The sequence below is a fragment of the Pseudochaenichthys georgianus genome, chromosome 10, assembly GCF_902827115.2.
Source record: "Pseudochaenichthys georgianus chromosome 10, fPseGeo1.2, whole genome shotgun sequence".
NCBI lineage: Eukaryota > Metazoa > Chordata > Actinopteri > Perciformes > Channichthyidae > Pseudochaenichthys > Pseudochaenichthys georgianus.
The window spans coordinates 45,070,120-45,092,309 of NC_047512.1; the positions used below are offsets into that span (position 1 = coordinate 45,070,120).

At 44.7% G+C, this 22,190-nt stretch overlaps 7 non-coding genes across 7 annotated transcripts; 5 read left to right on the forward strand and 2 right to left on the reverse strand.

Annotated features, from left to right (window-relative positions):
• Positions 1-143: 143 nt before the first annotated feature.
• trnas-gcu (transfer RNA serine (anticodon GCU)) lies at positions 144-229 on the forward strand. The gene has a single exon. It is a non-coding gene; the product is annotated as a tRNA-Ser (tRNA).
• A 528-nt stretch (positions 230-757) lies between these two features.
• Positions 758-843, forward strand: trnas-gcu (transfer RNA serine (anticodon GCU)). The gene has a single exon. It is a non-coding gene; the product is annotated as a tRNA-Ser (tRNA).
• Positions 844-1,174: 331 nt separating this feature from the next.
• trnaa-agc (transfer RNA alanine (anticodon AGC)) lies at positions 1,175-1,247 on the reverse strand. The gene has a single exon. It is a non-coding gene; the product is annotated as a tRNA-Ala (tRNA).
• Positions 1,248-1,984: 737 nt separating this feature from the next.
• Positions 1,985-2,070, forward strand: trnas-gcu (transfer RNA serine (anticodon GCU)). Its single transcript has one exon. It is a non-coding gene; the product is annotated as a tRNA-Ser (tRNA).
• A 529-nt stretch (positions 2,071-2,599) lies between these two features.
• trnas-gcu (transfer RNA serine (anticodon GCU)) lies at positions 2,600-2,685 on the forward strand. The gene has a single exon. It is a non-coding gene; the product is annotated as a tRNA-Ser (tRNA).
• A 529-nt stretch (positions 2,686-3,214) lies between these two features.
• On the forward strand, positions 3,215-3,300 carry trnas-gcu (transfer RNA serine (anticodon GCU)). The gene has a single exon. It is a non-coding gene; the product is annotated as a tRNA-Ser (tRNA).
• Positions 3,301-3,632: 332 nt separating this feature from the next.
• trnaa-agc (transfer RNA alanine (anticodon AGC)) lies at positions 3,633-3,705 on the reverse strand. The gene has a single exon. It is a non-coding gene; the product is annotated as a tRNA-Ala (tRNA).
• Positions 3,706-22,190: the final 18,485 nt, after the last annotated feature.

A 22,190-nucleotide genomic window follows, 5' to 3' on the forward strand; every position in this document is an offset into this window, starting at 1 on the left:
CCATTTGAGCTAATTCCCCTATACAACAATAGTCTTGTAGTACTTCTAAGTTGTTTTCTCCAACTCTCCTCCATGCCATTCCTTTTGAGGGCCTACATAAACACTCTGAATCTTGACCTGGCTCTTACATTTACTGAAAAACTGGTGTGAACAGTGGCCGAGTGGTTAAGGCGATGGACTGCTAATCCATTGTGCTCTGCACGCGTGGGTTCGAATCCCATCCTCATCGTAGTAAGGTTTAGTTCAATGAAGCTGATGCAATATGGCAAAAGCCTGTGATTTCGGCTTCAGCACAACAGGTAAACTGAACAAAAGACAGTTGAGGCCACCGAAAAAACCAGGCGGAATGCTCTCCTTGTTTCGACAAGTCTGTAGTGGGGTACCTGTCCTTCCATAATGCCACGTTCCAATGTCCATATTGTTGGCTTGTAAGTGAGGAAATCGTTGTTAGACTTTGTGGTCTCGCTATCAGGTTGGCTGGAGAAGTTGAACATCCAGAAAATATCATAAATCTTACAATTTTTACCTTCTATTTCCTGAACTGAAATACTAAAGTTTTGTGGAGAATGCGGGCATCGATCACGCTACCTCTCGCATGCTAAGCGAGTGCTCTACCATTTGAGCTAATTCCCCTATACAACAATGCTCTTGTAGTACTTCTAAGTTGTTTTCTCCAACTCTCCTCCATGCCATTCCTTTTGAGGGCCGACATAAACACTCTGAATCTTGACCTGGCTCTTACGTTCACTGGAAAACTGGTGAGAACAGTGGCCGAGTGGTTAAGGCGATGGACTGCTAATCCATTGTGCTCTGCACACGTGGGTTCGAATCCCATCCTCGTCGTAGTAAGGTTTAGTTCAATGAAGCTGATGCAATATGGCTAAAAGCCAGCGATTTCGGCTTCAGCACACCAGGTAAACTGAACAAAAGACAGTTGAGGCCACTGAAAAACCATGCGGAATACTCCCCTTGTTTGACAAGTCAGTTGTGGGCTACCTGGCCTTCCATAATTCCATGTTCCCAATTACCATATTGTTGGCTTGTAAGTTAGGAAATTGTTGTTAGACTTTGTGGTCTCGCTATCAGGTTGGCTGGAAAAGTTGAACATCCAGAAAATATCAAAAATCTTACAATTTTTACCTTCTATTTCCTGAACTGAAATACTAAAGTTTTGTGGAGAATGCGGGCATCGATCCCGCTACCTCTCGCATGCTAAGCGAGCGCTCTACCATTTGAGCTAATTCCCCTATACAACAATGCTCTTGTAGTACTTCTAAGTTGTTTTCTCCAACTCTCCCCCATGCCATTCCTTTCGAGGGCCTACATAAACACTCTGAATCTTGACCTGGCTCTTACGTTTACTGGAAAACTGGTGAAAACAGGACGAGGTGGTTAAGGCGATGGACTGCTAATCCATTGTGCTCTGCACGCGTGGGTTCGAATCCCATCCTCGTCGTAGTAATGTTTAGTTCAAGAACCTGCTGCAATATGGCAAAAAGCCTGTGATTTCGGCTTCAGCACACCAGGTAAACTGAACAAAAGACAGTTGAGGCCACCGAAAAACCAGGCGGAATGCTCTCCTTGTTTCGACAAGTCTGTTGTGGGCTACCTGTCCTTCCATAATGCCACGTCCCAAATTTCCATATTGTTGGCTTGTAAGTGAGGAAATCGTTGTTAGACTTTGTGGTCTCACTATCAGGTTGGCTGGAAAAGTTGAACATCCAAAAAATATCTTAAATCTTACAGTTTTTACATTCTATTTCCTGAACTGAAATACTAAAGTTTTGTGGAGAATGCGGGCATCTATCCCGCTACCTCTCGCATGCAAAGCGAGCACTCTACCATTTGAGCTAATTCCCCTATACAACAATAGTCTTGTAGTACTTCTAAGTTGTTTTCTCCAACTCTCCTCCATGCCATTCCTTTCGAGGGCCTACATAAACACTCTGAATCTTGACCTGGCTCTTACATTTACTGAAAAACTGGTGTGAACAGTGGCCGAGTGGTTAAGGCGATGGACTGCTAATCCATTGTGCTCTGCACGCGTGGGTTCGAATCCCATCCTCGTCGTAGTAAGGTTTAGTTCAATGAAGCTGATGCAATATGGCAAAAAGCCTGTGATTTCGGCTTCAGCACAACAGGTAAACTGAACAAAAGACAGTTGAGGCCACCGAAAAACCAGGCGGAATGCTCTCCTTGTTTCGACAAGTCTGTTGTGGGCAACCTGTCCTTCCATAATGCCACGTCCCAAATTTCCATATTGTTGGCTTGTAAGTGAGGAAATCGTTGTTAGACTTTGTGGTCTCACTATCAGGTTGGCTGGAAAAGTTGAACATCCAAAAAATATCTTAAATCTTACAGTTTTTACCTTCTATTTCCTGAACTGAAATACTAAAGTTTTGTGGAGAATGCGGGCATCTATCCCGCTACCTCTCGCATGCAAAGCGAGCACTCTACCATTTGAGCTAATTCCCCTATACAACAATAGTCTTGTAGTACTTCTAAGTTGTTTTCTCCAACTCTCCTCCATGCCATTCCTTTCGAGGGCCTACATAAACACTCTGAATCTTGACCTGGCTCTTACATTTACTGAAAAACTGGTGTGAACAGTGGCCGAGTGGTTAAGGCGATGGACTGCTAATCCATTGTGCTCTGCACGCGTGGGTTCGAATCCCATCCTCGTCGTAGTAAGGTTTAGTTCAATGAAGCTGATGCAATATGGCAAAAAGCCTGTGATTTCGGCTTCAGCACAACAGGTAAACTGAACAAAAGACAGTTGAGGCCACCGAAAAACCAGGCGGAATGCTCTCCTTGTTTCGACAAGTCTGTAGTGGGGTACCTGTCCTTCCATAATGCCACGTTCCAAATGTCCATATTGTTGGCTTGTAAGTGAGGAAATTGTTGTTAGACTTTGTGGTCTCGCTATCAGGTTGGCTGGAGAAGTTGAACATCCAGAAAATATCATAAATCTTACAATTTTTACCTTCTATTTCCTGAACTGAAATACTAAAGTTTTGTGGAGAATGCGGGCATCGATCACGCTACCTCTCGCATGCTAAGCGAGCGCTCTACCATTTGAGCTAATTCCCCTATACAACAATGCTCTTGTAGTACTTCTAAGTTGTTTTCTCCAACTCTCCTCCATGCCATTCCTTTTGAGGGCCGACATAAACACTCTGAATCTTGACCTGGCTCTTACGTTTACTGGAAAACTGGTGAGAACAGTGGCCGAGTGGTTAAGGCGATGGACTGCTAATCCATTGTGCTCTGCACACGTGGGTTCGAATCCCATCCTCGTCGTAGTAAGGTTTAGTTCAATGAAGCTGATGCAATATGGCTAAAAGCCAGCGATTTCGGCTTCAGCACACCAGGTAAACTGAACAAAAGACAGTTGAGGCCACTGAAAAACCATGCGGAATACTCCCCTTGTTTTGACAAGTCAGTTGTGGGCTACCTGGCCTTCCATAATTCCATGTTCCCAATTACCATATTGTTGGCTTGTAAGTTAGGAAATTGTTGTTAGACTTTGTGGTCTCGCTATCAGGTTGGCTGGAAAAGTTGAACATCCAGAAAATATCAAAAATCTTACAATTTTTACCTTCTATTTCCTGAACTGAAATACTAAAGTTTTGTGGAGAATGCGGGCATCGATCCCGCTACCTCTCGCATGCTAAGCGAGCGCTCTACCATTTGAGCTAATTCCCCTATACAACAATGCTCTTGTAGTACTTCTAAGTTGTTTTCTCCAACTCTCCCCCATGCCATTCCTTTCGAGGGCCGACATAAACACTCTGAATCTTGACCTGGCTCTTACGTTTACTGGAAAACTGGTGAAAACAGGACGAGGTGGTTAAGGCGATGGACTGCTAATCCATTGTGCTCTGCACGCGTGGGTTCGAATCCTATGGGATACACATACAAGTTACTTTAGCCTTTGCAGACCATTCACATGAACAAAAAAAGTATAAAAACCAACACAGGAAAGGGAAAACTAAAAACAGAGCCCCTTTAATGTCTAAGTTTCTCAAATCCCAAATCCTTGAATTTAGTCAAACATGAAAGAGAATAACAATAATTTAGTTTGCAACTCATTTCGAAAACTGATAAACAGTAAATATTATGTAAACATGATTCCTCACACTAAGGTGTGTGCTGTCACTGTTACATTGGCCCCTATGGCCTTTTACACAACAAAGCAACCAACTAAATGTGTTGTATGAGATATATCGGTTAGAAGTATTTGGTGAAGGGCACTTCAGCCTCACTAAAAGCCACAACACATTCTAGTCCCCACAAACTCCAAGCTGCAATCCCACTCTAGTGCGTCTGGAGTATATGGTGATGCTTTCCAGTTGTGTGTGTGTGTTTGAGTACTTGCCAGTGTTGGCAGTGTGTATTTTTGTGTAGCTACAGTATGTGTGTGTCTGCGTGATTGTGTGTCTATGCATGCTTCTTATGTGCATGCCAGCGTCTTCCCGTATGCACTCTTTTTCATGTGTGTGTTTCCGTATAGGTGTGCGGCAGTAGGCTGAGTCCGTGGAGTCTCATTAATGGCTTCATTAAGGCCAGGGAGATCTCATTTAGACAGAGTGAATTATTCAAGCCGTGAGTCAGTCAGACCCGCGGAGACACCTGCAGACACCACCTAGGAACCGAGAGAGAAGGGGGGATGGAGAGGGGAGACAGAAGGTGGATGGAGATAGAGAGGAGAGACTGTCTGACATATTTAATTTGCCAAAAATAGGGAAAAGGGTAGCACAAAGGCACAGAGGGGGGAAAAGAGACACATGGGCTATGCGTGTTTGATATTTGTGCTGCAAGTTAAAGGTCGACACATAAGTTATAGAGAGAAGGTAAAATTAAAATGGCTGTACCCTTTAAACTCTGGCCAAACTGTTACTACCAGTTTAATCGGCTTGTCCCTTGCCATGCTAGGCTTTGTTGTAACTGTTTTTACAGATTGAAGTCCTTACTTTGGTGAATTGATGTTTTGATAACAAATAGGCAAAAGCCCTTCTTACAAGACCCTCTTTTGAGAAGTGTCTTTGGTTGTTTGAAGTTTGACCCCATGACCTTACGGACATAACCTTGTAAAAAAAATGGCCAAGTCACTCTTGTAAAAAAACGTGTCTTTAAGAGAAAAAAACATATATAAGTCGCTTCGGTGTATAAGTCGCATTTATCCACTGCAGTCTTCATCCTCTGTGTCACTGTGAAGTCCTCACTATCACCGAGCTAGCTCTCCATCCAGTTAAACACTTTCAAAGAAACTCCGGCACAGATGTCAGCTTTACTGAAGTTCAGCTGAGACACACTACACCAGGGGTACTCAAACTTTTTTGTTAAAGGTCCACTTGTGAATTTTATACAAGGTCAATGGTCCGGATCAATGCCAGTAAAGTAAAAGTAAATTAAGAAGCAGTTTCGGCGTGCTGTGCATGTGGCCCCCTTAAGGGGGTTTCCCGACATGTCGTTGCAGTAAATTAAAGGGTCTTTCATGTTGTCGTTGCTGTGGACCCTCTTAATCTTTTTTTTTTTTTTTTAATGTTTACGTTTATTCTGGTTTGTTTTGTGTTTGTATCTTTTATTTGAAATGTGTTTATTTATTTTATGTTTTGTGAGCTGAGCTGTGTGGTTTTATATGGTATGTATCTCTCTGTACAGCACTTTGGTCTGGAGGTTTTAAAGTGCTATATAAATAAAGTTGGATTGGATTGGATTAATCTACCTTATTTGGGGTCCCCTTCTGGTCCAAGCACTTGCCTGTCGGTAAACGGCGCCCCTGTACACACACACATTCAATACATACATACAGTGTGATGGCTTGAACTAGTGGGAGAAATGACACTGTTTGTCTGCAGCCAATGCCTTGAACCTCGGCAAAAATGGCATTAGAAGCATTAGAAAGTCAAGGTAAACGTGCGGTTAACTTAAATGCATGTCACGCTCGCGCACACAAGTAAATAATATATATGCACGTTCATTCTCACAACGCGTCAGACACAAGAAAATATACATTAAAGGGGAGCTATCATGCAAAATGCACTTTGTGATGTCTTCTCTACATCAACATGTAGGTGCGTCGGGGAACTCACGCAGCGAAAATAAAACCCTCTCTCTTTTCCTCCGTACCCAAATCTTTTAAAAACAGGGGAACAACGAGCGGATACAGATTTGCTGCCAATCGGACCCACAGAGAGTTGCTATCAGAAACAATGCCTGACGTGTTTTGGACGTAATCTCGTCTGTGTTTACATTAGCAAGCCTCGCTAACACTCAGAGCTAACCTGTACCGGAGAGCACATGTGTTTAAAAAGCAGGCAATCAAAAAAGGAACTCACCTTGTGATAAACCTGCAAGAGAAAAAGCATTTGAGCTCCATACTGTTTCAGAAGTAATCCTTGATGTGGTTTAGAACAGGATGGCGTTTTATCACAGCAGAATTTAACTTTATCTCTAGTAGAATTCTGATCAGGCATTAGCTCCGCCTCCTCTTTTCTTTCTTTTTTCAAGCTAAGGACCCAAAATCCGGGTTTCAGGTTTCTCTAACACGGCTGCAAAAGAGGGGTATGAGCAGTATGGCTTAAATGGGTGAACTGTCAAAAAGCTTCACACACATGTTTTGTATAGTTAAGACCCAACAATATATGTTTTCCAATATAGGATAATAGGTCCACTTTAATTTACATCAGAATCAGATTTTTTTTTTAATAATTGTTTTCTTTTTTTTTTTATAATAGGACACAGGGTTCGGTCCAGATTGATTTGCAGTTCGGTCCGGATCCGCACCTTGGTCCGGAGTTTGAGAAGCCCTGCACTACACCTTCGGCCAGCCCGGAGAAAAAACGTGTCATGGCTCTGCTCAATGCTAGGTCAATAGCAAACAAAACGTTCAGCTCATTCCCCCCTTTCCCTCTATCCATTGTTGTTGAGAGCATCTAATTCTGAACATTTTACTTCTGAGAAAGGGGATCTCGCAGCAGCAATAATCTGCAGTGAAGCTTGATGTAACCATATGAAGGTATTGCAGGGTCACAGCTAACTATAGCTTGGGAGCTGAGCACCATCAGTGTCCTGCACTCAATATCACTTGGCCCCTCAATGACCGCCGTCTCTTAATGTTTGTAAGCCCTTAGATCTGTTCTGAATATAACAACATGCATAATCTTTCTTGTCAAAATAAGCTTAATACACTGCGATATATAAAAAGTGTCTGCCACCATCACTTTATAAATACATTCGTCAAGGCATACTAACTTCAGTGAACACAAAAAGCATTTCCAACAAAGAATTGTACTTCTTTTGAACTACATCAACTGGTTGATACAAAACCTTTCTGTAGCCCTGTCTATCGGCACATATAATTATTCTTCCCTGCATGCAATGCTTACAGAAACGAACAAGCCTCAGGCCTTTAACTCTTTGTTTTTTTGCTTCTCAAACTCCGGACCCTGCACTACACCTTCGGGCAGCCCGGAGCAAAAACGTTTCATGGCTCTGCTCAATGCTAGGTCAATAGCAAACAAAACGTTCCTGCTGAGCGACTTCTTCACCTCTCGTGAACTGGATTTTATGTTTCTGACGGAGACCTGGGTCCACGCTGGCGAGTATACACCGTTCTCTGAACTTCTTCCTCCCGACTGTACTTTCTTCAGCTCCCCCCGTACCACCGGCCGTGGTGGGGGTATAGCATCAGTGTTTAGAGCTAGCCTCCAATGCCGATTGCTTCACCCTGTAACTAGCTATGCTAGCTTTGAGTTGCAGCTTTTTTAACTGAATCCGGCCTCGCCTATGCTCTGCGCTGTCGTGTATCGTCCGCCAAAGTGCAATAAGGATTTCATAAATGACTTTTCCAACTGTCTGTCCGGGATCATGTGAAATATGATCGTGTTTTGATTTCCGGAGACTTCAATGTCCATGTGTGCTGCGAGTCCAAACCTCTGGTTAGGGACTTTTTAAACCTCCTCGACTCTTTCGGTCTCATTCAGTCTGTGGCTGGCCCAACACACAAAAAAGGACCTTAGATTTAGTATTATCGTTTGGATTGTCTGTCTCCGTGGATGAAATCTGTGCAGCAACGCGTATCTCAGACCATTTACCGGTTCTGTTTACAACCTCGATCCCTTACGCAGGAGTCGAATCATGTGCCCCTGCGAGTCGTGTGCGTTCGATTAACCCCTTGACTGCCTCACAGTTTTCTGATGTTTTTAATGCTTCCTGTAAGGGAAACTTCTGCAGCAATGGAGAGTCAGGACTCAGAGAGACACGGGACGAGCAGGAGTTCTGATGTCAAACACGGATCTTTAATACAAGCATCGGCCGGAAAAATTCACATCACAAGTCACACAGTCAAAGGTTCTGACTGCACGGGTGGGTTGCCATGTCAAATCTGATCAGCCTCGCATCTTGGTAGCCCCTTTAACTAGTTTACAGAGAGTCAACCCACACATTGGGGGAAGGTACGTGAACACCTGGGAACAATGGAGATGTCTCTGACATCTGTGGTGCTTAGAAGCCCGCGTTCTCACAGTCGTAAAAACCCCCCTGTGCCCGCCAGGCCATAGAACCTGGCAGTATCAACATACGACTCCATTACCACATTCCTTACGGGAGATTAGAAGCAGGGATGGTCGTAAATGTCAACACACAAAATAGGTTAAATATTTAGAAGTAAAGACAGAATTATTCCCTAACACTTTCCTAATCTGTAAATTAGAGGTGAACTGTGCTCTTAGTGCAGATGAGCTTATCTCGACATGTACCCAAATATTGGATTATGTTGCTCCTTTTACGCTTAGACGCACAAAAGTTCTCTCAGAGCCGTGGCTCAATGACTATACTCGTGCTCTCAGACGCACCTGCAGGCGTGCAGAGAGAAAATGGAAGAAGGATAAACTCCATGTCTCCCTAGAAATCCTTCATGCTTGCCTTTCCGAAAACGGAATCATATAAGCACATTAGGTTTCATAGAGCCAAACCTTTAAACATGCCGTGGTGCAGCCCTTACTTAAAAAGAAAAATCTCGACCCCTCCATTCTCGCACATTTTAGGCCCATCTCCCAGCTACCTGTTTTATCTAAAGCCCTGGAGCGAGTAGTCTACGCCCAGCTGCAGTCGTTCTTAACCATGCAAGGCATTCATGAAAAGTTTCAGTCTGGCTTCAAACCCATGCACAGCACTGAAACAGCCCTTTGAAGAGTTTTTAATGATCTGCTCCTAGCCGCCGACTCAGATAGCCCAGCTGTCCTGATGCTGTTAGACCTGTGGACCATAGCATCCTGTTGTCATGGAACAGTCCGCAGGCATCACAGGCTCTGCCCTTGCATGGTTCAGGTCTTACCTGACAGACTTCTCAGTGCAGCTAGGTGCCTTCTCCTCTGCTGAAGCCCCTCTTACCTGTGGGCTTCCCCAAGGCTCTATCCTGGGCCCCATCCTTTTTCTACTGTGCATACTGCCCCTAGGTTCAATTCTCATAAACACAACATCCCCTTCCACTGCTACGCCGATGATGTACACATCTATCTGCCTCTCAATGCAAACATCTACAGCAGTTGATGGACTGCTTAACAGAGATAACATCCTGGATGAGCAAACATTTCATTAACCTCAACGAGAGCAAGACAGAGGTCATCTTCTTTGGACCCCAACCTCCAGCCTCTCCGGTTGATATTCTGGGCTCCCTCAATACAAATATCCTCCCCTCTGTCATGAACCTTGGAGTGACCTTCAATAGCACTTTTACATTCGATAAGCAGGTCAGCACCATAGTCAAGACCTGCTTTTTTTAAAGACCAAGTAGTTTTTATCTTTTAAAGACCTAGAAAGGGTTATTAACGCCTTTGTTACCTCAAGACTGGATTACTGCTCTGTACGTGGGTATGGACCAGGCCTCAATTAGACGCCTGCAGCTAGTGCAGAACGCAGCTGCAGGCGTCTTCTGACTGGCCATAAAAAGCGTGACCACATCACCCCAATTCTGGCCTCACTGCACCGGCTTCCAATTTGGTTCCGAATTGATTTTAAAATCCTTTTATTTGTTTTCAAAGCCCTAAATGGGCTGGCTCCGGCTTATATAGCCGAACTCCTCCATCGCCACACCCCAGCCAGAGCGTTAAGGTCTGCTGACCAGCTGCTGTTGATAGTGCCTAAGACCAGGCTCAAAACCAGAGGGTACCGAGCATTCGCAGCAGCTGGCCCCAGGCTCTGGAACACTCTGCCCCTCCATGTGAGGTCGGCCCAGACCCTGGGGTTTTAAATGTTCACTGAAGACACACTTCTTCTCTCTGGCCTTCTAGTCAGAGCTGAGCACGATACCTGACATGTGCCTGTGTTTTGTCTTTATATTTCTGTTGTAAATGTCTTGTCTTTTCTTTCATATGTTATTTTAGTGTGCTTTTATTACATGTACAGCACTTTGGCTCGACCAAAAATCGTTTTTAAATAAGCTTGATGACCGGCTTGGAGGGCACAATGGTGTTGAAAGCTGAACTGTAATCAATGAACAGCATGCTCACATGGTGTTGCTCTGGTCCAGGTGTGAGAGGGCAGTGTGGAGGGGGGGCTATGGCGTCGTCTGTGCACCTGTTTGCTCTGTAGGCAAACTGCAGGGGGTCCAGAGAGTCAGGGAGGGAGGAGGTGATGAAGGGTTTGACTAACCGCTCAAAGCACTTCATGATGATGGAGGTGAGTGCTACTGGGCTGGTGATTGTTGTCTTTCTGGGGACAGGAACGATGGAGTGTTTGAAGCATGTGGGGACTACAGACTGCAGCAGGCACCTGTTGAAGATGTCTGTGAACACCTCCGCCAGCTGAACTGCACACACCCTGAGAACACGGCCAGGGATGCCACCAGGTCCAGGAGCCTTGTGTGGGTTAACCCTTTAAAGGATTTGCACACATCCGTCTAAGACAAAAGGGCAGGGCTCCTGGTCCGCCTGTGCACCCACCACCTGGCCGCTCTCAAATCGTGCAAAAAAACTGTTCAGCCCATCTGGGAGAGACGGCATGCAGACAGTCCCGCTGCCCCTTTGTAGTCTTTGTTCTTAGTCCCGCCCACATGTTCCGGGTGTTACAGCCTTTGAAGTCAGACTCCACCTTGTCTCTTTGCACTGCTGATTGCTCTCCGGAGTTCATACCTCGCTGTTTATCCAGGGCTTTTGATTCGGGAATGCCGTACAGTAACCTCCGGTACGACGTCATCGATGCATTTCCCAATGTAAGCGAATGTCCGTGTCCGTGTTGATGTTATTGTCCTCAAACACACACCACTCCGTGGATTCATAGCAGTCCTGCAGAGCTGAGTCTCCTCACTCCAGTGCTGCATAGTCCGTGTCACCGGTCTGTCCCATTTCAGCTTCTGCCTGATGTAGGCAGCAGTGAGGGAGGGCGAGGGAGAGCCGTATATCCATAAACATGGTCCAGTATGTTCCGCCACTGAATTGACAGTCCGATCCTGACGAAATATAGTGTCAATATCATTCAAATATATTTACATTTTTTAATAAAACATTTGTTTTTACATTTTTATTTTAATGAACAAGGTACATGTTATAACGTTGGTGTTAGTTAAATGTATAATCTACGAGAAAATATCGCTAACAATTGTTTTACGATGTCTAAAGTTACACATTAGTCACATGTGTCCTGCTTGGGGCGCAGAAATCTTTGCCCTTTGACACTCGTTATAAGTGGTGCATGCGCAGTCCGCACCTCTTCAATGCAACAGATAGGAGCTGCTTGGGGCGCACCAAACTGCGCCCAAAGCAGCTGTTAACACCGCCAACAGCTAGGGGGCAGCAGGAGCGCCAGAGTGAGTGACGTTTGAAAGAGAGAGAGTTAGACGGAGTGTCAACATCTTTTATTCTCCAGTTTAGGTCAAAATGTGGATGAAGCGATTTCACATTTGTATGAGGACGGTACCGTGATGTTCTGTGCAGGTCCCTCCATTCAGGAGGCTGCTGTTACATTACAGGCTGTTTCTAACACTATTCAGACTCAGCTGAAAAAAGCTTCTTTTAAATGTGGATCAAACCAAGCTAATGCTTTTTTCGAAAGACAAAAACACACCGGAGCCCACTTTGCATATTGTTACTACGCAAGGAAAAGTACTTGAAGTTGTTGCCTGTTACAAATACCTTGGTATCTGGCTTGATGATTGCCTCTCTTTTAAACTTCAGGTCAATAATCTGCTTAGAAAGCTGAGGGTGAAGTCTTTTTCAGAAACAAGTCCTGTTCCTCGCTTGAGGCCCCGGCACAGGTCACAGGTCACAGGCTCTGTGACGGAGGCTCAGTCACTGGTACACGTTCATCTACAGAGCCATGTTGGGTAACCACCATCGTGCATCTGCTCTCTGACCACACGGGGAGTTGCAAGCAGCTACTTCCTGAGATCTCATGGTGTGACTGTGTTAGATGTGCCAAGTGCTAGGACTGACTATGGGAAAAAGCTTTCACGTGCGCAGCTCCTCGTGCTTTGAACAGTCTGCAAAAGGAATGGAAACTGAGCAATCTGGTTCCACTGCATGTTTTGAAAGCGTGGATCGATGCTGTGCAATCTGATACGGTTGGTACGTGTACATGTCGGTAGGTATGTAATTTGTAAACTTGTAACTATGTTGTATGTTGTCCTTTTTGTTGTTCTGTTGTTTACTGTTTGTATGTCTGCATGTGGAACCTACTGCTGCAGGTCCCCCTTGAAAAAGAGATCGATGGTCTCAATGGGATTCACCTGGTTAAATAAAGGTTTGAAATGTAATTAAACAAAACAAAACTAGATGGCAAATATGGAAATGATGTTTTAATCACTTAAAGAAACACCCTTTGAGAGGAGGACACTGGAGGGGAACCCTGATCAGCCTGACATAGGAGGCAGGAGTCAAGGACAGAGGAAGGCAGTATACCTGCTCTTGTTCGAGGAGCTGGTTTAGCGAGAAGGCTAACTACCTGTAGCAACACCAGTGCTGTGTGTAGCTTCCCCTGCCTCCCTTTTCAAACGGCAGGACCAGACCAGTCTCTGGACCAGACCAGTCTCTGGACCAGACCAGTCTCTGGACCAGACCAGTCTCTGGACCAGAACAGTCTCTGGACCAGACCCAGCATGGATCCAGACCCAGCATGGATCCAGACAGGTGTGAGCGACTTAAAGCACATATCAGAAACACTAAAAGGCATGAACAAATAGAGTCCATATAGATCAGGGGTTCTCAAAGTGCGGCCCGCGGGCCAATGGCGGCCCTCAGAAATGTTTCTGGCGGCCCGCGATAGTTCATGTGACACGCTGAAATGCATGCGTTATATTTTAATCCTCCATGGTTGTATCTAGTAAGAATTAGAATGGACTTTAAGAATGGTAAAACTGCGCCCCCTGGGTTGACATTCCTACATTATGAATGACAGCTTGTGGAAAGTTTGCTAGACTACTGGTTGCATGGCAACTAGGCATCTCGCGAGTTGCAGTACTTGGTTAGTACAATAAAGAAAGGATTTGTTTTGGAATTATTTTGTGTTCCGTTTTTTCTTGGGCGGCCCTCAATCGAATATTGGGTACCTACATTGGCCCTCACTCTTCAACACTTTGAGAACCCCTGATCTAGATGATGCGATGCGAGTAGCCATGTTTAGGAAAGTAAACACAGCTGTCCAGTGAGGGTACAGGATAGGGATCAGTAAGCTTCATAAGGAGGTAAATCAGGCACTAAAAGAATAGACTGTATCAAGTGCTGTGTGCCTTTGAGCTCGCCCTGCGTTGCAATGTGACAGATGTTTTCAGTTTCTTTAAAAATAAGCTTAAATTAAGGCAATATTTCAACCCTAATTGTTAAGTATAGTTTGAGTCCCTAAAAAAACACACCTATGTTCACACACACACACACACACACACACACACACACACACACACACACACACACACACACACACACACACACACACACACACACACACACACACACACACACACACACACACACACACACACACACACACACACACTTTATGAAAGGCAAGGCAAGTTTATTTATATAGCACTTTTCAACACAAGGCAATTCAAAGTGCTTTACAAAAAATGAAAGACATTAAGCATAAAAAAAGAAAAGCTAATAAAAGAAACATTAAAAGGAAAAATACATGGATAAAAGTTACAGTGCAGTTTAAGATGTGAATAGTTCAATTAAAAGCAGCGACACAAAGAAAAGTCTTCTTGCTGGATTTGAAAGTAGTCAGAGTTGCAGCGGACCGGCAGGTTTCTGGGAAACACTGAGATAAAAGCATTGCTCCTTTGCTGCAGCAGCTTTTCCGAACACTTGAATCAAATGCACACGATCACACACACACACACACACACACACACACACACACACACACACACACACACACACACACACACACACACACACACACACACACACACACACACACACACACACACACACACACACACACACACACACACACACACACACACACACACACACACACACACACACACGCGCAGGGCAATCAGTATGACTAAACAGACTGTGTGGCGCAGTGAAAGCTCTATCAATCATTCCTGAAGTTGAGTGCAGGTGGGGACCCCTAATAGCCTTTGCGTGTGTGTGTGTGTGTGTGTGTGTGTGTGTGTGTGTGTGTGTGTGTGTGTGTGTGTGTGTGTGTGTGTGTGTGTGTGTGTGTGTGTGTGTGTGTGTGTGTGTGTGTGTGTGTGTGTGTGTGTGTGTAGTGACTTGAGTGCAGGAAGGTGGACTGATTACTCATGGCCTGCAAGTGAATGTGTGTGAGAGGAGGTGACTGAGTATGTGGCCACTTACAGCTTTCCTCTCCGTGAAAAGACTCACACTCCCATCTGCCCATCTGGTCATATCTCATAAGGTGCATATATATATATATATATATATATATATATATATATATAGGAAGGCTAACATGTCGCCAAACCTGACTATTGTTATATTCAAGGTGGTCAACATTGATTTTAATGTCTAACAATACCCAATATACTCAGTAGTGTACTGTCTTTTGAAGACCCTTTATGTTTAACAGTTGTTATCGGCCATCTCATGTTACCCACACGAGTGCCACTCAGTCTAGAAAGACATGGTTGGAAGATGTCTTATGTATCTTTTTGAAGCTTTGTGGAAACGGTGCAGACACCATGTATTAACCTGTTAAGCCCCGAGCCTGTTTTGCAGGTCTCAGGCTCGAACATGACGTTCCCTGAACAAATGACTATAACTTCACTTCTAAAAGGCAAAGATACACCTGTGAGTTGGATGTAGAAAAGTCAGAATCAATATAAATGTTTTTATTTTAAAGTAAATTCAGATTGAACATAGCAAAAAAATGTAAATTATAGTGTCCGTCCAAAAAAAAAACCACCCTTGAATGATGGGATGGTAGACTACAAGCTGTAGGAATCCTAAAGACCCTGTATCAAGAATAGGCACTTTCACACTTTCCCCAGGAACTATCTAGTAAATCGCGTTCACACCGAAATAAGTCCCTGAGGGAGGATTACGCAAACGAAGCCGCTGACGTCACTTCTTCTTCTTGGGTTTACTGGCAAGCCGCAAACAGCTTCACGGCGTATACTGCCACCCGGAGTCCCGGAGCCCCCCGACTTTGGGTGGCAGTAAATCGCCACCCGAAACCCCGGATAAATCGCCAGAAGCGCCGACACCTCCTCATCACTCCACCGATCCCACGTTTTATTTTATTTGTGTCTCTCTCCGTTGGTGAGGAAATAAAATGGCGGCTTCACAAAGACTTTTCCGAGTTTAACGGGGTGTGGTTTGCAATCGCCCAGCCAATCAGAAATTGGAACCTTTTTCTCCACAGGAAAGTCCCTGTTCTAGCAGGGACTTTCCTGGGGAGTCCCTGCTCACATACTAAAAAGGGTTAGACTAAAAAAGGGTGAAAAGGTCCCCGAAAAAATATCTTTTTGATGTGAACGCAACATCCCAGGAACTATCGGAACTATTTCTGGGAAAAGTACCCCGGTGTGAAAGCGCCTATTGCCGCAAAACAAGTTAAATTTGACCTTTTTAGATTTAGAAGAAGAAAAAAACACTTTAGGGGTCATTTGGGTGTATTTGCTGTTTCTCCGGAACCCATTGGTCGATGTTGGTGATTGACACCTCTTTTGAACCGTTAGAGCCAATGGAATCGAAGGGGAAGTTCCACATACACACACACGTTACCATTGAGGAGTGAGTGTGACGCGCACGTAGTCGAAAGCTATGTTACGCTCTGAAAACTGAAACCTAGGCTCAAACTAGTAAATATGAAGATGGATTATCAGTAGGGGTGTAACGGTACACGTACCCGTACCGAAATTATTCGGTACGGGCCCTTCGGTTCGGTATTTCGATATTCGGAGCATTTTTTCGCTCAGGGCACATTTAGACGCTTCTTGTGAGACTTGAGTTTTTGTTTCGATAAAATGTGTTTGTATCGTCAGTTAGCTGAGTTTCTTCCCGGTAAGTCGGTATGACACATTCATAGGTATTTAATTGTTAAGAAGCCCTGAGACACAGGTGAGCGGGGGCCTCCGGGTTGAACAGGTTAAAGGAGCCCTCTTCTCATTGGTCAGCATTGTGTTACTCACAACATGACAGACAGAAGGGGAAAGCAGTACTGCAAGTGAAACAATCTTTTCACAAACACAAAACAGCGCTTTCATTGCTTTACATTTTTCGGATGCTTTTATCCAACGCAACAATATAAATACCCATAATGCATTTACTCCGTCTTTCTGGCTGTTTGTACCTGTGTACTCTCATGTTCCGATTAACCCAGCTTCCCCCAAATCTCTTTTTTGTGTCCATATCTACGCCGGGATCCTGAGTCGAGGCTGATCCTGTTGCTGTGGTCGAGTGTCCTGGATCCTCCATCCTGAGTCCTGGATCCTCCATCCTGAGTCCTGGATCCTCCATCCTGTGTCCTGGATCCTCTATCCTGAGTCGTGGACTTCGAGTCGTGGCTGAACCTGTCTCTGCGGTCCTGCCAGACTCACATCATACTACTTCCCTGATGGCTTCCACAGGATTGTTGACATCCTCGTGGATTCATCTTCCTATTATACACACATGCATTTCCAAACATTTGGACTACCTATGTTGCAAATGTATTATCTTTTCGATTTCCACACGGCATCTATTGCAGTCTGTCTGTCCTGGGAGAGGGATCCCTCCTCTGTTGCTCTCCCTGAGGTTTCTCCCATGTTCCCTTTAAACTGTGGGTTTCTCTGGAAGTTTTTCCTTGTACGATGTGAGGGTCTGAGGACAGAGGGTCTAAGGACAGAGGGTCTGAGGACAGAGGGTCTAGGGACAGAGGGTCTAAGGACAGAGGGTCTGAGGACAGAGGGTCTGAGGACAGAGGGTCTAAGGACAGAGGGTCTAAGGACAGAGGGTCTGAGGACAGAGGGTCTAAGGACAGAGGGTCTGAGGACAGAGGGTCTGAGGACAGAGGGTCTAAGGACAGAGGGTCTGAGGACAGAGGGTCTAAGGACAGAGGGTCTGAGGACAGAGGGTCTGAGGACAGAGGGTCTAAGGACAGAGGGTCTGAGGACAGAGGGTCTGAGGACAGAGGGTCTAAGGACAGAGGGTCTGAGGACAGAGGGTCTGAGGACAGAGGGTCTAAGGACAGAGGGTCTGAGGACAGAGGGTCTGAGGACAGAGGGTCTAAGGACAGAGGGTCTGAGGACAGAGGGTCTGAGGACAGAGGGTCTAAGGACAGAGGGTCTGAGGACAGAGGGTCTGAGGACAGAGGGTCTAAGGACAGAGGGTCTGAGGACAGAGGGTCTGAGGACAGAGGGTCTGAGGACAGATGGTCTGAGGACAGAGGCTCTGAGGACAGAGGGTCTAAGGACAGAGGGTCTGAGGACAGAGGGTGCCGTATTGTCATACTGATATTCTGTACACACTGTGAAGACCACTGAGACAAATGTAACATTTGTGATATTGGGCTAAACATTGATTGATTGATTGAGTGATTGATTGATTGATTGATTGATTGATTGAGTGATTGATTGATTGATTGATTGATTGATTGATTGATTGATTGATTGATTGATTGATTGATTGATTGATTGATTGAACCATTAGGAGACAATACAAACTCAAAGAAGTAAGAATCCTGTAAGTACATTAGAATTCAATATGCTGAACTATTGTAAATGCTACTGGATTGGCTTCATCTAAGCCAGTGCTTCTCAAAGTGTGGTCCGCGGACCACTGGTGGTCCGTGAGCGCCCCCTAGTGGTCTGTGAGTATATTGGTAACATTTCACATTTTAAATAAATAAGTTAATTTAAGTTTTCCGCACTCTCGCGGGAATATCTCTGCAATGGAGCGAGCTTAAGTTTAACTTTCTATTGCATGATATAGCCCAGTGCAACACCCTTGTCACACATGTTGCAATCTGTTTGTACCATTTTCAGGCGATTTTTAATCTGTTCTAGAAAAACGATGTGTTTTTGGAAAAACACAGGAAAAAGTTTGAGAATCACTGATCTAAGCCAAACATTTCCGAGCTTTAAAAATATTTGAGAATCAAAGAAAACGTAAATATATGTACTTGGTGGGGTTTCCGCTGCGACAGAAGATGTGTAGAATTGCAGCTTTTCTCTCATGTAATCTGAATTCATTATCATGTTGTTGTTTTTCTGTCTTGGAAGCTGCTTGCCGGTTCCCATGCTGGCCTTGACTTCTACTGGTGTGCCACCAGGGGCGCTGTTCTACTGAAACACAGATACAACCAATTTGGGAAAATATAAAATCACCCTTTTCAAAATGAACTCTGTTTTACAGGTACAGCTTGTATGAATACACGATGTCAGCAGGTGCAGGCGGAAGCCGATACAACTGCTAGGGAGTGAGGGGATAAGGAGACAGACCTATGCAGGGCTCCTGTGCATGTGGCCGTGGCGCAGGGCGGCCACCTGCCACACGTTTATGTTTGCAGCTTTCTTGCAAATCAATTGTTGAGGTTATTTTTGAATGTCTTATTTCTTAAATGCCAAGAAAGTTTACTGAGGTTTTTTGTGGCTGCATTGCAAATGAAGATATTTGAATATATACCTTGAGGGGAAATTACAATGGCTGGAAACCTGCAGTTGAATGATAAGATGAGCTCCGGAGAAGGTTCTGTGTGTAGGTGGAGAAGCCAAACGTCTCAATGACTTTAAGAAAAGTGAGACAAAATGCCTTTCCAAAACCTCCCTTGGGGAATCTTCCTTAAAGGCATATTTCCAACAAGCCAGTTGCTGTTCACAGTGTTTGAAGCGTCGCCTTTCAAACACTCGTTCAGGCAACAAATGTGTGTGTGTGTGTGTGTGTGTGTGTGTGTGTGTGTGTGTGTGTGTGTGTGTGTTCTCTATGCTTTTCCAAAGTTGCTTAGGTAACGGAAATGTGTATTTTCCATATACATAGAGTGATTGTGTATTCTTTATCCCACTTTTAACACTTTTTCTAGACATAAAGCATCTTCATGGTTAAAGGAGCTAAAGATATGCTTAATAAGTTTCTGCTTCAAAGTTTTCTTGGAGAAGCTACCATGTGTCTCATTTGAAAACACATGTCCTCTAAATGCTTATTGCTGGCCCATCCAATGCAGAATGAAGTCACTCAGTCAGTTATTGGATATCTTGCTAACCATTATTTAAGGAAGCGTAATGAAAGACAACCAGTTGATCATAGATGCCACATGAAGCAACAGGAGAGGGGAATCAGAAAGGGTGTGCGAAAGATAAAGGTGAAAATAAATGGAATTTTTCAATCATGGATCCACATACACTGAACACAAATATAAACGCAACACTTTTGTTTAAATTGCTCCCATTTTTCATGAGATGAACTCAAAGATCGAAAACATTTTCTATAAACACAAAATAACCATTTCTCTCAAATAGTGTTCACGAATCAAGTGGCCTGTGTTCGTCGTCCATAACATACGCCTGCCCGTACCATAACCCCACCACCACCATGGGCCACTCGATTCACAACATTACCCTACCCCTCACACCAGATACTGACTGGTTTTCGGACCCCCCCAGACCCCCCCAATAAAGCAAAACTGCACGTTTCAGAGTGGCCTTTTATTGTGGCCAGCCTAACCCCCTAAACGCGCCAGGAGCGTCTGCGCCGCGCTGCGTCCTCCTCCTGCGACCTAACACACCAGGCGCGTTTCAAAACGTTGCGGAGCGTCGTGTGTGCAGCCTCGCAGTTGTTGTTGATTTTGGAATATTTCCTGGACATTTGTACTTCTACAAGTCGTAGGCTACGTAGTTAAATGGTTTATGTTTGTGTCTGTTTAAATCGGGTTTATTGTTGTTATGTCCTGTGTTGTTGTGTTGTAGACTACAGACACAGTTAATAATAATTGTAATATTCCAGTTATAAACGACATGAATCAAAGATGTGTTGCTGTATTTTAGTGGTAAAAAAATATGCATTCATCATCATAATTATTCTATATATATATATAATTTACAGTGCCTGTAAACCGGAGGAGAACGCTGGCATGTATTCTCCTACTGGAAAGACTACGGGGGGAGGAGAAGGAGCCGGTTTTGGGTGCACCCCCTCAACCAGCAAAGCAGACAACAAGGAGATTTCCATCACTTGCTGCCTGCGCCGCGCTGCGCCATGTCAAAAATAGGATTCATCCTATATTTTAGAAATTCCTTGCGGCGAGGAGCTTCTGGGACGCTTCGAGCCGCGGCGCGTCTGGTGGAATAGCACCCATTGACTAGAGTGGCCGCGATCTTTGCGAACGCCGCGGCGCGGCCGTAACACAGCGCAGACGCTCCTGGTGCGTTTAGGGGGTAAGGCACACCTGTGCAATAATCATGCTGTCTGATCAGCATCTTGATATGCCACACCTGAGAGGTGGGATGGATTATCTCGGCAAAGGAGAAGTGCTCACTATCACACATTTTTGAGAGAAATGGTTATTTTGTGTTTATAGAACATGTTTTAGATCGTTGAGTTCATCTCATGAAAAATGGGAGCAAAAACAAAAGTGTTGCGTTTATATTTTTGTTCAGTGTAAGTTCACTCGACAAAGATTATAGCAACGGAGAGTGTTGAGTGATGGCATAATGTACCATCAATTTCTTCCCCTCGCTGTATTCATTTATTCATGCAGACAGGGCCGCCCCTCCCTACAGGCCAATCACGCAGGCTGCATGGGGCCCCGCCTTGCGCAGGGGGCCCCGCCCAGAGGGCCTCAGCTGCTGTGCACAGTTCTCCGCGCACCCCCCGCTGACATGCGAGAGTGAGATTGAGAGGTGACAAGGGGAGCACGTCTGTAACCCGACACCGTTGCAATGAATCGACATCTGACCAATCACGGCTTTGATACGGCCACTAGGTGAAGAGATGTCGGTGAAAAGATAGTTTCAGTCCGGCGCAAGCAAGAGGGAAAGAAAACAAAACATGTAGAAACTAGAGCATCACTCGAAGGTACCAGGAAGGACTGGGAGCCTACCAAAGACAGTGTTCTATGCAGTGAACACTTCACAAGGGACTCCTTTGATGAAAGTGCTCTACTTCGAGCGCAGATGGGCATTGCGACAAAGAGCACCTTGATCCTGAAGGAGGGAGCCATTCCAACTGTTTCCCCCAGAGTTGGGACTTCAGCTGTGGGACAACTTTCAACGTCAACATCAAGACCGGCTCGATCTGCATTTGCAATGAGAGAGAGAAAGCGGGTAAAGTTGTTGGGCCTAATTTGTTGATGTCAAATCAGGATTTAATTCCGGTGGCTAGTAGTCTCCTGAATTATTATTGTTGAAATGGTATGAGCAAGGTGTAGGCCTATACTGTTTTGAATAATGTTGTAATCCATTTCATATTGTGTACATTTGCAGAAAGTAGAAGAACTCTGGCAGAATCAGAAGTGGAGAAAGCAGCTTTGCTTCCACAGAGGAATCGATGGACATGGCCACTGACCGTCATGGCACCGGAACAGGTTTGTGATTGCCCCCAGGTTTTGTTTTACCTTGCACGTTATCATGACTGGCACACGCAGTGGACACATGAAGAAAAACCTTCTTTGTAATATGCACACCTTAGATCTTACACGTGTTATGTAAAACAAAGAGCTTAGCATTAGTCTTGTTCCAAAGACCAAACATGCAACTGGCAAACCAGGCTGCTAAATATAATTAGTGTAGAAAGTTGCTAGTCAGGCAT